The sequence below is a fragment of the Bufo bufo genome, chromosome 6 (assembly GCF_905171765.1).
Source record: "Bufo bufo chromosome 6, aBufBuf1.1, whole genome shotgun sequence".
Lineage (NCBI taxonomy): Eukaryota > Metazoa > Chordata > Amphibia > Anura > Bufonidae > Bufo > Bufo bufo.
In genome coordinates, this window is record NC_053394.1 from 347521989 (window position 1) to 347535353 (window position 13365).

General features: G+C 43.6%; 1 protein-coding gene across 1 annotated transcript in view; it reads right to left on the reverse strand.

Annotated features, from left to right (window-relative positions):
* Positions 1–12837, reverse strand: part of ZNFX1 (zinc finger NFX1-type containing 1) — a 39083-nt gene extending 26246 nt beyond the window's left edge. The window contains exon 1 of the mRNA XM_040437971.1: positions 12724–12837. The gene's annotated coding sequence lies outside the window, so the exon portion shown is untranslated. The remainder of the gene's footprint in view (positions 1–12723) is intronic.
* Between the last annotated feature and the right edge of the window lie 528 nt (positions 12838–13365).

The following is a 13365-nucleotide window of genomic DNA, read 5'->3' on the forward strand; positions in this document are numbered from 1 at the left end:
ATCATATCGCGTTCCCAGGTTTCTTACTTTCACTTTGTAACACGTGTAGCCACCATTTTAGGGGGGAAAAAAACAATTCGTTACCATGAAGCGCAAAGAAAATTTGGAATCGTTGCGAATCAAATTTTTCTTAAACTTTGGATCGCATTCCACTTTGGAGGCTTCGATTTGCTCAACACTAATGCTGATCCTATCAGTTTTACAGCAGTTTTTACTACTTTTTAAATAAGTAAAAGATAATGGGCAGGAAGAGATGGCTGCACAGAGATGTACTATAGAGCTCAGGCCTACAATTCTTCCTTATCATAATGTAAAATCTATAATACAGGGAAGGGACATTTATCGGAACCTGTCAGCAGTTTTGACCATGTTAAAAACTGTAGACAGCACTAAGTAAGGGTTGGTGAGAGCAGGATAAATATACTTTTTATGGTGTTCTTGTATCAGGAGTAGTGTGAATATGAAGTTTTATTCTGCCAGATTCTGCTAGCAAGTGCCCAGGAGTCAGAGCTTCACTGTCAAGTACCCTCTGCACTGAGATGCTTTACAGTCCCTCCCCTCTGCTCTGAGTGACTGTAGCATCCAACCAACAGACCACAACAGCTGTCACTCAGCAGAGAGGGGAGAGGCTGTGAAGCAGCTCAAAGTAGAGCGCAAAGGTCAATTCACTTTGAGGCGCCACCTCATGGGCACTTGAGAGAGCAGAATCTGGGAGAATAAAACTTCATATTCACACTAATCCTGATTACAAAAGCTGTACAAAAGGTATATTTGTCTTTAAAGTGTAGTTCAGCCATGGTGGTGTGGCACTACAGTACCCAGCAAACTGCATTTTCTAAGGGTGCATTGGTTTGCTTGTTCCTGAAGGCAGGGCGTACTGCACTAGATTCAGCTGACTCAATACTAAATACATACCCTCAGAGGGAAATTCCTGGACTTGTAATCTCCATTTATGTGACTTCCCTGAAATGCTAAATGGCAGTGAAAAAAAAAAATAGCCAAAAGGCGTAAACTGAAGCTCTTGCACGGTTGTGCAGAATCTACTACAGGGTCCTCTATCTACCACATGCCATGTAAACCCTCTCAGGCAAAAGGGCCCTGCCTTGGCACCTTTATAGCTATGGCTCCGTGCATGGGTCCAGCTTCAGAAACCCCTGGAGCTGTTATCATTAGGGGAACCTGCAGCTGGTCATACATTTCTCCTGCATCATGAGACCTAGCTAATATACTTTGTGAGAATTTCCTTACAGTTTTAAAGCTGCCTGCTTGCTGTCAGTGAACTGAAATGGCCATCATTGGGACTGTGTCCAACATAGGTGCACAGCTCATCAGAAGAAAGAGCTCTGATGCACTTAAAGGGTTATTCTCCATATAGACATTTATCGCATAGCCACAGAATAAGCCCTGAATTTCTGATCAGTGTCTGTACCAGACCTGGGGTCCCCTGACTCATATTCCACCTAGAGAGGCGGCCACGACATCCAGATGGGGTAAGAATGTGGACACGGTGCTATCCTTTCATTTATTTATTTTTTTAGAGCTTCTGAAACAGCCAGGCGCCTATCATATTTATAGCATGTCCTGTAGAACTGGATAGACCGTACACTAAATGTTTGTAATGGGAATAACCTTTTGGTGTGCTATACCCCTGCATCAGCTAGACATGATAAGGGCGTGTTCAGTCACTGAATATAACAATGCATGTTTCTGTACATTGTAAGAAGGAACAAGGGGTCGTCATTGTTGGAAGATACGTGTCACCGAGGTTCCTGGCCTCGGTGAGGCAAGAACCAGATTTTTCCCTGAAGTGTCAGTTTTGCAGTTGCAGTCTGACACGTCAGCTGTTAGTATGGCTTTAAAGCCGATCCGGGCCGGTTGTTATTGGGAGCAGCCAAAGAGCAGGGTGGGTGCCTGTTCCCCACGGTTCCAGGCAGGGTTTTGGGCTGGGATATAAAAACCCAGCCAGCACGTTCAGCTGTGGTAAATTATCCTCCATGTTAGAGAAGCTGTGGAGTCTGTGTCTTGAGAGCCGCATGCTGGGGAAACCGGCCTCTAAAGCCTGCTGTGGACACCATTACTTTTGGCTGGTTTTTCCTTATGTGTGAATAAAACAGTGAACTTTGCTTTACAACCTTGTTTTTGCCTCTGTACTGTGTCCGCTTACCCTGCCTACCAGAGCGAATCCCCACAACATGGACAGCAAGCAGAGATATTGAAAATACTGGTAATTAAAATATTTTAGAAAGGTGCAGAACATAAGAGGCAACTTGTTTTATGCATTTTATGCTTTTTAACTTGTTTGTTCACTTTAAGAGAGTATCTAGGTGTCCAAGAGACTGATCCACTCCTCCGTTCCTCACTTTATTGTTAGCATTGGTATACCTTGTAAATATAATATATACCTGTTACACTGTATTTATGTCAGGGACGCCCAACCTGCAGCCCTCCAGCTGTTGTAAAACTACTGCTGGGTGTTGTAGTTTTGCAACAGCTGGAGGGAAGCAGGTTGGGTATCCCTGTATTATGTGACTGTACATCTTTGGATGCTGGATGTTGGACTCGGTTGCTCTGCTTTGCCACGCCCCTTCGCCAAGACCTAATTTACATATAAAATTACTCTGTCTTCTCTGGAACGGCGCAACAGATTATCACCATCCGGGTATAGTTTAAATCAGCAGGATCAACTTTAATGAACAGTGTGCCTGGTTTAATAGGGTTGCTCCTGCTGACTTGTTCTGTTTAATAGGCTGTTACAGGAGGACAGCTCAGGAGATTAGAGGAATTTTCTTTGCAAAGTTAGATCTAAGCAAATTTACCAAGATCACGGTGGGAAAAAAAAAAAAAAAAGTACTTGCTAAGGAAAGAGTGACTTCGAGTTTTGACCCTAAAGCTATAAGACAGAGGACATTACTCACTCATGACTCATAGTCACTACACTGTACTAGAGACATGTATACAGCAGCCTAAACAACCACAGTTGTCCAACTGGAAATTCAGTTCGCTGAGATTCCATACACCAGTCGTAAACCAAAGTTATTAGAAAAGAAATGTGCCAAATTTATTAAGAGGGGCCCGGCTTGTAATAAATCTGCCGCATCCTGGACTGTACTGTAGACAGAAAATACAATCTGCACCATTTTCTGCTGTTGATAATGGTAAATCTGTGTGGAGAGACAGCACTACTGTAAGGGAGGCACTAAGAAGACAAAACTACTGTGTGGGGTGGACTAAGGGGGCAGCACTACTGTAGAGAGGACATTAAGGGGGCATACCTACTGTGTGGAGAGACAAGGAGACAGCACTACTGTAAGGGAGGCACTAAGAAGACAAAACTACTGTGTGGGGTGGACTAAGGGGGCAGCACTACTGTAGAGAGGACATTAAGGGGGCATACCTACTGTGTGGAGAGACAAGGAGACAGCACTACTGTAAGGGAGGCACTAAAAAGACAAAACTACTGTGTGGGGTGGACTAAGGGGGAAGCAATACTGTAGAGAGGACATTAAGGGGGCATACCTACTGTGTGGAGAGACAAGGAGACAGCACTACTGTAAGGGGGCAGCATTACTGTAAGGGGACACAACTACTCTGTGGAGGAACTAAGGGGCCAGCACTACTGTAAAGGGGACATTAGAAGGGTATAACTATGGTGGGGGGGGGGGGGGAGTCTGAATAAACAGTGTGGTCCTAATTATTTAATTAGAGCCCGCTGCGACGTATGCAGAACAGCTGCGTCACAACCATGACACAACAGTGCCGCGTGGTCGTACCCTTATTTGGCAGGACAAACTTCTAGTAGTGGAAAACATGAGCTCCAGGCAAGTTGCTAATCTCGGTGGTTTGCACTGCAGTCCTGAACATATTTTAGCAGTGGTGTACATACAAGAAAGGGGGCCCATCGTCGAGTTTTCCACCTAGGACACCCAGTTACCCCTTCCATGCCATTTCCTTGGGCCAGCTTCCATCTTCCATGTTTGCTACTAACCATAAGCGGGTCCTCTCATCAACCAGTAGCAGAAGTATTTCCTGGCATTTCATGGGTGTGAAGCCAGAACCAGGACACAACAGCAGCAACGAAGGGTCAGAGGAGGGGAGTCATATTTTTATTTTATTATTTTTACCCCTTCTGATCTGTTAAAAATCTCCCAGGATAGGTCATCAATATCAGATCAGCGGGGTCCAACACCCGGCATCCCCACCAATCAGCTAGTTGAAGGGAAGGCCATGCTCCTCCCTATACGCTTGAATACTACAGAGCCGCCCGATACAAGTGAATGGGACGGTTTGTAATTACACCTGCTCGTCACTGCGATGTCGACGGCGAACAGGTAAACAATGAAGGGAAGGCTGCGCTCTTTAAACAGCTGATCGTGGGGATGCTGATCGGACGCTCACCGATAGGTCATCATTATTAAAATCCTGGAGAAAATGATTTCTGCATTTTATGGAATGCCCGGCCCATAATCGAACAGTCCTATCCTATTTTCAGAGGGGACAAGGTGACAAAAAATGGCGAATGGCGCAGTTTTTCTTAGATTTTTTTTCTTTTACGGCGTTCACCGCATAGGAAATATTTTAATAGTTTGGACTTTTCGGACATGGCGATATGAAATACTTTATTTATTTATTGTTTATATATTTTATATGTAAAATTGGGAAAGGGGGTGATTTATACTAATATTTTGGTGTTTTTAAACTTTTTTTTTTTTTTACAGTTTATTTAATAACTATTTCCCCCTTGGGGGTAGAACCTGGGATCTTTTAATCCCTTGTCCTTTTCACCCAAATAGAGCTTGATGGGATATATGTGACTCCATTTTGTCTCATTTAGCCACGTGTATTACATTTGGTTAGTGCACTACAAAACCTCCCTCCCCCCTATGGAATGTGAGACACTTCCTTAAACTGTTTCATGAAATCCATACATGTTGAAAGTATGAACAGCCTTCTAGCCATAAAAGGACATCTGACTCAAGTACTTGCTAGCCTATGTGTATATACCTGATTGGTCAAATGCTGTTACTAGGAGTCAGCTATGATGTTAATGCAGAGCTTATGTGTGACCATACTATTGGTCAAATACTAATGCTAACATATGATTGGATGTAAAGGAAGCTCAACCCCCTCTATTAAAACTGTTTGCCAGCTGTGAATAAACCAGAATGGATTGGAAATAGACATGTGTTCATGTGGTCTATCTTCTTCATTCTCCCGGTACCGGTAAGGCTTAATTCAAGCTGGCCACTGAAATCATGTGTTAAGGGACACACCGTTAGGGAAGAGAATAAGATATTCCTTACAGATTTGGGGGCTCAGTTTTCGGGATTGGGAGGGTCAACTCTTCTGGTCTACCGTGAAAGACATCAATTTTTGTCCGCCTTGGACCTGGGAGCAATGACCAAAAATCCCATTCAAGTAAGTCGAACCATCTATTTATGATTTCAGTGGATTGCGATGTCTGGGACACGCGCAAAAGCTCAGGGAGCTTGTTGATTTTAAGCGGCTCATATCATAGGGTCCATATCGTTAGGTAAAAATGTTGATTATAAGAGGCTTAGTAAGTCCATATCGTTAAGAGATAGTGCACTATATAAGGATATCTGTTCCGGGAACAGAAGGATACAAGCTTGAATTAACTCTTATGTATATATAGTATAAGTATTTTAGAAGTATTAAGATTATCTGTCTGTGTGAGATGTTGGCCGGGTGGTAAGTTTACGGTCGCATCCCGCTTTGAAATCATTCTGTTTCTATCACTGCCAACATGTAAACTTTGTTGCACGGTCTAGTCCCACAAATTATTTTCTAGTTAACACATGAGTAGACAATTGGGCAAGATGTGAGAATTGACAGTTAAAATGTGAAACAGAATGTTATGCTAGGCTGGCAGGATTGAAAAGCTGCAAAAAAATCTGTTAGAAGCTTACAGACAGTGTACATCAGAGCTCCTGTGATTGTGAAGGGGGGCTATAGTGAGTGACAAGACACAGCAGAGCCAGGAAGTTAATTCATGGCAAGGGAAAAAGTGTCTCAGTGTTTGCAATTAGAAAGGGCTTGTGTTAAACGTTCAGAAATGAACTGGTTAAGTTTTGTTGCCCTAATGATCTGTGTGTGTTTAAATAGTGACGATTTATAGTCCCTGGAATTAGAGATTACAGCACTAAAAGATGGACAGTTAATGCATAAGTGTATTGATAGTTGAAGAGAGAAGTTGTTAAAGGATAATAATAGCCTGGTGCAAGCTGAGTTATGGTGGAAAAGTGTATATGGAAGTGACTGAGAGAACTTGAAGTTAGAGAAATGAAATGAGCAGCATTTCTTATTTCAAGATGGAGGATTTTGAATCCTATAGAGAACAAAGGTTGCCATGAGGCATCCCTCCCCCCCACCACATTCCAAAATGTCACTTGTAGTACTACAAAAAAAACTTCTTCCTGTCCTGTTTGAGATGTGTTTTCAGAGAGAGCCCCCTCCCATCTCACCCCTCTCCTCTGCTCAGGAATTTCATATGGGGGTTGAGGGGGGAGGGGGCTGCTAATTGGTAATGCATCAGCAGAATGTGAAGATACTAACCTGTGTTATCTATAAGATATTCCAGACAGGGCTCCAGTATTGATTGTATCTTTCCAAATTGCATGTTCCGATGGTTTAAAATGTGCCTGCAGTGATGATGCTAATTAGAAGTGTCCACTCGTATCAATCTAAGGTTGCACCCAATAAGTTCTTATTCAGATGTGAGTACTGTATGATTAACATGTATATTGTTTTACAGCGACAGACCATCAGCAATTGCTGTGTTTGTCTGTGCTGCAAGTTTTGGGATGTAACAAAGAGATTGTGTGATTGGGTGAAAGATACATGATTCAGTGGAATGTGAATGGGTGTGGCTCTGAGTTATATGTACGTAGCAGAGCTGTGTGTGTAATTCATATTTTATGTATAAGGGCGTGGTATGAGCTGGTTTGTGAAGATGAGTACATGAAAATGTATATGAATGCGTATGGAATACGGTATTTGTTTTTAAATATGCGCATTAAGAATTTTATTTTATTTTATTGGAAGTTTTTTGGGTTTTTTATTGGTACCAACAGCATTGATCAAGCTGTACATTTTTATTTCAATGAAAAGTTTTTATGGGCCCTTTGTGTGTTCATGTCTGTATTGTCAGATCTGTTTGTTTCAATGTTTGCAGTTACATGTTACATGTTCAGTGTTGTGCTTAACATCAGAGCTCTGCTCGTATGGACAGCTAAGATACTAATGGCTGAACAGAAGAAAGACCAAAGCGTCCACCAAAAGGGGCGGACTTAGGTGACTCAGAGTGTCAGGAAGGAAATGTGAGCCCTCTATGGGAATAAATGGGGTACTGACAAGGACATACAGAACAGATTCCTTACCAGTAGAAACCATGGACAGGGAATACATCATGTCATGTATTTAGCATTATACTAGATTGCCCAGTCAGCCTATTAGGGAGAGATTTGTTCATTAGGCTTAACTTGCAGGTATCAGCAAAGAATCAGGACATAAGAGTACACTCAGGTCTCATTCCAGTCTCTACACCAGTGCCACTGATTCTTGCAAACATACAGGACCACCCAGAATAACATTAACCCTGCATTATGGTCCTCAAATGAATATGACACAGGATTCATAGATTGCACACATTACACAGCTACTGTGAAACCAGGAGTCATCTCAGTGTTCCAGAAACAATACCTGCTGTTAAAAGAGAAACTTGATGGGCTTAGGCCAATGATAGAAGAATTCCTACAAAAGGGAATCCTGGAAGAGGTGATTTCACCCTACAGCACGCCCGTGAATCCAGTGACAAAGGCAGATGGTGCTGCCCGCTTTGTACAGGATTTAAGGGCCATCAACAACATCATTGTGCCTATAGCCCCTTTTGTACCTGATGTCACTTAATTATTATCTGCCATTCCAGCAGACGCTGTTTGGTTCAGTGTGATAGATCTGAAAAATGCTTTCTTTTCTATCCCAGTTGATAAGATAACCAGACTACTTTTTGCTTTTTCCTTTGACAGACGCCAACTGACCTGGTGCAGAGATGTCCCAGGGATATGCTGATTCACCTGTAGTGTACAGCATAGTCCTCCGAGCGATGTTAGAGTCATGGTACATCCCCCCAAGGTTCTGTGCTGCTGCAATATGTCGATGATAATGTTACTGTGTAGCATGTCAGCGGAGGCCAGCATTCAGGATGGTTTATCACTGTTATAATGGTTGTCAGGATGTGGTCACAAAGTGACACTTAAGCAAATGCAATGGTGTAAAATGCAGGTTGAATACTTGGGCTTTGTCCTCACAAAAGGTGAACGGAGAATCAGCGCAGAAAGAGTCCAGTCTATTGCGGGTTTGGTCGCCCCGCACACCAAGAAAGAAATGTTATCTTTCCTTGGTATGATAAATTACTGTAGACAATGGATTCTTGATTGCTTTTACTATTGACAATGTTTTGAGGCAAGCCACTCTGGAAGAAAATCCAGATTTGATTAAATGGTCTTCTGAAATGTACAATGCATTTGATTATCTGAAATGTTCACTCATGTCGAGTCCAGGGCTGGGCCTCCCTGACTATAATATGCCCTTCCACATGTTTGCACGCCAAAATTGTAAAACCATGGCGGGTGTACTGACACAAGAAAACGGAGGCAAGTTGCGTCCTTGTGTGTTTTTCTCAAAGGTAATGCCCACCTCTGTCCAGGGGATGCCGGCATGTCTGCGTTCTCTTGCAGCCTGTGCTATGATGGTAGAGTCGGCAAATTCTTTCACAATGTGACATTACACCATTTTGCACACCACTCATGATGTTGTAGGCCTACTCAAGGACATCCGCACTCAACACAGCAGGCAGCTGAGCTTATTGCACTCACTAGGACATGTATTCTACATGCTGATAGACCTGTCACCATTCATACTGAGAGTAGGTACACACATGGGGTAGTGTGGGACCATGGTATGATCTGGCAGAGGAGAGGATTTACGGCAGCAGATGGTAAGGATCATGTCTCACAGGGCAATGCGCTGGCAGTTAAGATGGCGAAGTGAGTTGCCAAAAGCAACCTCACAGGTTTGTATAACCATTGGGAGATGCCATGTTTGGCATCTCCAACCCCTGAGATGCTGCAAATACTTACTGATCTTCAGTGGTATGTCACTGAACAGGAACAGCAGGACTGGTGTTATCCAGTATTGCAGAAAAATCCTGAGATAGGATTAGTCTGCGAAGAGGGGAAGTTATGCATTCCCCAACACCCCAACACAGTGCTTCCATTTTAAGTAGCACATTTCCACAGAGTGGGACATTCCACAGAGTAGGACATAAACAGCATTGAGATACTCATGGGTAGGCCTTTCCCCACACCATGGGCAAGACGCCCCCTGGTGGTACAGGAAGGGGACTTGGACCTGATCAGAGAGAAGTACTAATCTGATCAAAGTCCTCAGTAAAACTGAAGAAAAAGTTGCTTGTAAGTCTCCTTCTCTTTCACAGGAATCAACCCGTCCATTCCGGATAGGCAACCAGGTGATGATCAAGATCTTAAAGAAGGGAAAGGAACCAGGAAGTTTCACCTACGGACAACCCACCGAGGTAGTCGCGATCACCAGAACAGCGGTCCTCACTGAACAATCGCCCACGTGGATCCACGCCACAAGGATTAAGTTGGTGAAGAAAAGAGAGGTACTAACGGGGGCAGACAGCCCTGACCTCCAACGAGGCCCAGAGGTACTAACGGAGGCAGACAGCCTTGACCTCGAAGAAGATACAGAAGGGGTACTAACGGAGGCAGACAGCCTTGACCCCCAACGAGATGACGCAGTCGGGAAATTCCTTGAGATGGCTGAGATGTAGTGCCTTAATAATTGTAATTTTGTGTCTCCTACTTACTGTCCCATGGCTGTGGAACAGACAGATATACCTGGAAACAGAATGCAGAGGGGAAGACAGTCTATGCAAGACAAAGGAGAACTTATGGCTGTACCTGGCCAAAACTCTGAACTTAACTGACTTTTGTCTCCAAACCACTTTATCGGCATCTAACATTTTGGAGACATGTCTGGTAGCAGTCCCCACCCCACTAGACGTATGGACGGAGCTCCTACGTTCCCAATGGAACGACACAGACTTGGAGGATCATGATGTTAAATATGGATATGTAAATCCTTATCATGCTTGTTATGACTGTCCTACATATGAGAATCTGCAGAGTAATATGATAGAAGTAATTACAGGTCTTGTCACAGCAGCAGAAATATGTTATAACTTCACCTGTGATGAGACACTATTGCCTCCCTGCATACAAGCAAAAATGCAGAATAAGATTAAGCCAAATATTTGTGATAGAGATTTAGGTAGTTGTAAAAAGATAATATCAGGAAAGAATATGCAATGTAATATTACAAAAACAGTACCATCCCTAGACAAACATGTACCTCTACCAGCAGGATGGGTATTGGCCTGTGGGAATACTAGTTACACATACATACCGGCCAATATTACAGAGGGACCCTGTATAATAGCTAGGTTGACATTAGCAATGATACCACTATTCCCAGCAATGCAGACACGACACACGAGAGACACTTCCCTACAGTTACCGGAAAATTGTGATTATAATGTGAATCTCCTCTCTAGATCAGAATATATGAGTTTAGGGGTATCTTTGATAGGAGTACCAGGGTTGGCCATATATAACCACAGGACAATATCAAAACTTGCCTGTTTTATGGTAAAACAGATAAATGTCACTAGTGCAGTTCTGCAAGATATGCTGCTGGATATACAATCGTATGAAAAGGCTATCTTGCAGAATAGGGCAACTATTGACTATTTATTGCTCCAACATGGTATAGGATGCTCAGCGTTCGCAGGGATGTGGTGTTTCAATCTATCAGATCACTCCCGTGGAATAAAAGATAAAATAGGCCAATTAGAGGAGATGAGGAAACATATAAAACAGGATGTTGACCAAGGTTGGTGGGACTGGCTTTTTGGCTGAATACCTGACTTTGGTCAAATAAGATATGTTTTAGGAGTGGTACTCGCCGTGGTCGCTGCAATAGTGGGTCTCTGCTGTTGTCTGTAGTGTGCGCCCTCCCTTCTAGCCATATGTCAAAAGGTGGCCGAAAGAGGGGTACACTCGACATTCCTCTATACTCCGGTAGAGGTAGAAGAGGCAAACCCAACCTCAACAAAGCCTGAGGATTATACTGCTGAAGGGTATATGGAATACCTAAAGGCTTATAAGCAAACCAAGGAAGAGCAGAGAAAGAACCATATAGTATAAGGTATATATATAAGGTTCTAAGAGGGGATTTGATGGGATATATGTGACTCCATTTTGTCTCATTTAGCCACGTGTATTACATTTGGTTAGTGCACTACAAAACCTCCCTCCCCCCTATGGAATGTGAGACACTTCCTTAAACTGTTTCATGAAATCCATACATGTTGAAAGTATGAACAGCCTTCTAGCCATAAAAGGACATCTGACTCAAGTACTTGCTAGCCTATGTGTATATACCTGATTGGTCAAATGCTGTTACTAGGAGTCAGCTATGATGTTAATGCAGAGCTTATGTGTGACCATACTATTGGTCAAATACTAATGCTAACATATGATTGGATGTAAAGGAAGCTCAACCCCCTCTATTAAAACTGTTTGCCAGCTGTGAATAAACCAGAATGGATTGGAAATAGACATGTGTTCATGTGGTCTATCTTCTTCATTCTCCCGGTACCGGTAAGGCTTAATTCAAGCTGGCCACTGAAATCATGTGTTAAGGGACACACCGTTAGGGAAGAGAATAAGATATTCCTTACAGAGCTCTATCAGGGTGAATAGGATCTCATAATCTCCCTGCTGCCCTGAACATAGTACACACAGCAGCAGGGAGATTACTATGGCAGCCAGGGCTTCAGTAGCGTCCTGGCTGCCATGGTAACCGATCAGAGTCCCAGGATTACACTGCTGGGGCTCCGATCAGAAGCTGCCACCGCCACCAATGATAGGAGGGCGGTGGCAGCAATATGAAGGGGGAGGAGGGCGCACTGAGCCACCAATGTTTTTAATACTGGGGGGGGGGGGGGGCGCACTGCGCCACCAATGAGAATTATCATTTTTACTATACAAATACAGCCGGCGGCAGAAACACATTGCCGCCACCCAACCTCTGACAGGGCGTTGCGATCAGCGGCAATTAACCCCTCAGGTGTGGCACCTGAGGCGTTAATTGTGGCAGATCGCAGCGCCCTGTCAGAGGCAGGGTGCCAGCAATGTGTTTCTGCTGCCGCCTGCATTTGAAATGTATTAAACGTTAGTTATCATTGGTGGCGTAGTGGCCACAGCCCCTCCCCTCCTCCACCCCATTGGAGGCGGCGGCAGCAGCACAGGGGGAGGGAGATACTGCTTCCTTCTTGCCTCTGCTGCTGAAGGAACATGGCGCATGCTGACAGCAGCGCGATCCATATTCTCTGATACTGGGCTGTGCAGTAGCACAGCCTAGTATCGATACCGGGCTAAAAGTATTGATTGGGTATCGAAAGTTCAATACCCGAAACAACCCTAATGGCATCTATCATTTTGCAAAGTTAGTCTTCTACACCGCAGGTTGTTTTTTTTTTAGGAGATTGTTTTGTGTTAGTTGCAATTTCTAACATTTACACCGAGTCCATGTAATGCAATGATATCAGTGTCCTACCTGAAAGCTGCGCTCCTCTGCGTCAGGATCCCTTATAAGAACCTGCCGGTGGAGGGTTTGCCTCTCGCTATGTGTCTGCAGTTTTTGATTTGTCATCCACTGGTATATATAGGAGAGCTGTGATCCCTCCCTTCAACTGCTTTCAGTTTCCATTCTCGCTTTTGCAGCCTACAGAGAAGGAATCCCATGAAGGGAGGGGGTGAAACTGCAACTGCGGAAAAGGAAAGTTAACCCCTTAGTGACCACTAATATGCCTTTTTACTGACTTAAACAACGGTTTTTTTTAGCTAAACAGCTGGCTTTTGTCAATCATTACATGTACTTAAAATGGTGCATTAAAAACTATACCTTGTCCTGCAAAAAAAATAAGACCTCATACAAGTACATTGATGAAAAAACAAAAAAAGTTATAGCTCTTGGAATGCAATTTTTTTTAAAAATGCACGTAGTCTCCTAATGAGGTTATTATTTTATCTGACAACTCCTTTTAGGGCATATGGGGTCTGCCACTCAGGACCCCCCTCTGTGATAAAATGCAAAGGGAAGCTAAAAAGTAGAGGCACACTTTCCCTTTCTCCGACAGATCAGGTGTTTGGTCCAGATCCTCACCTCTGGCAATCAGATGATCGGCGCAGCGGTTTC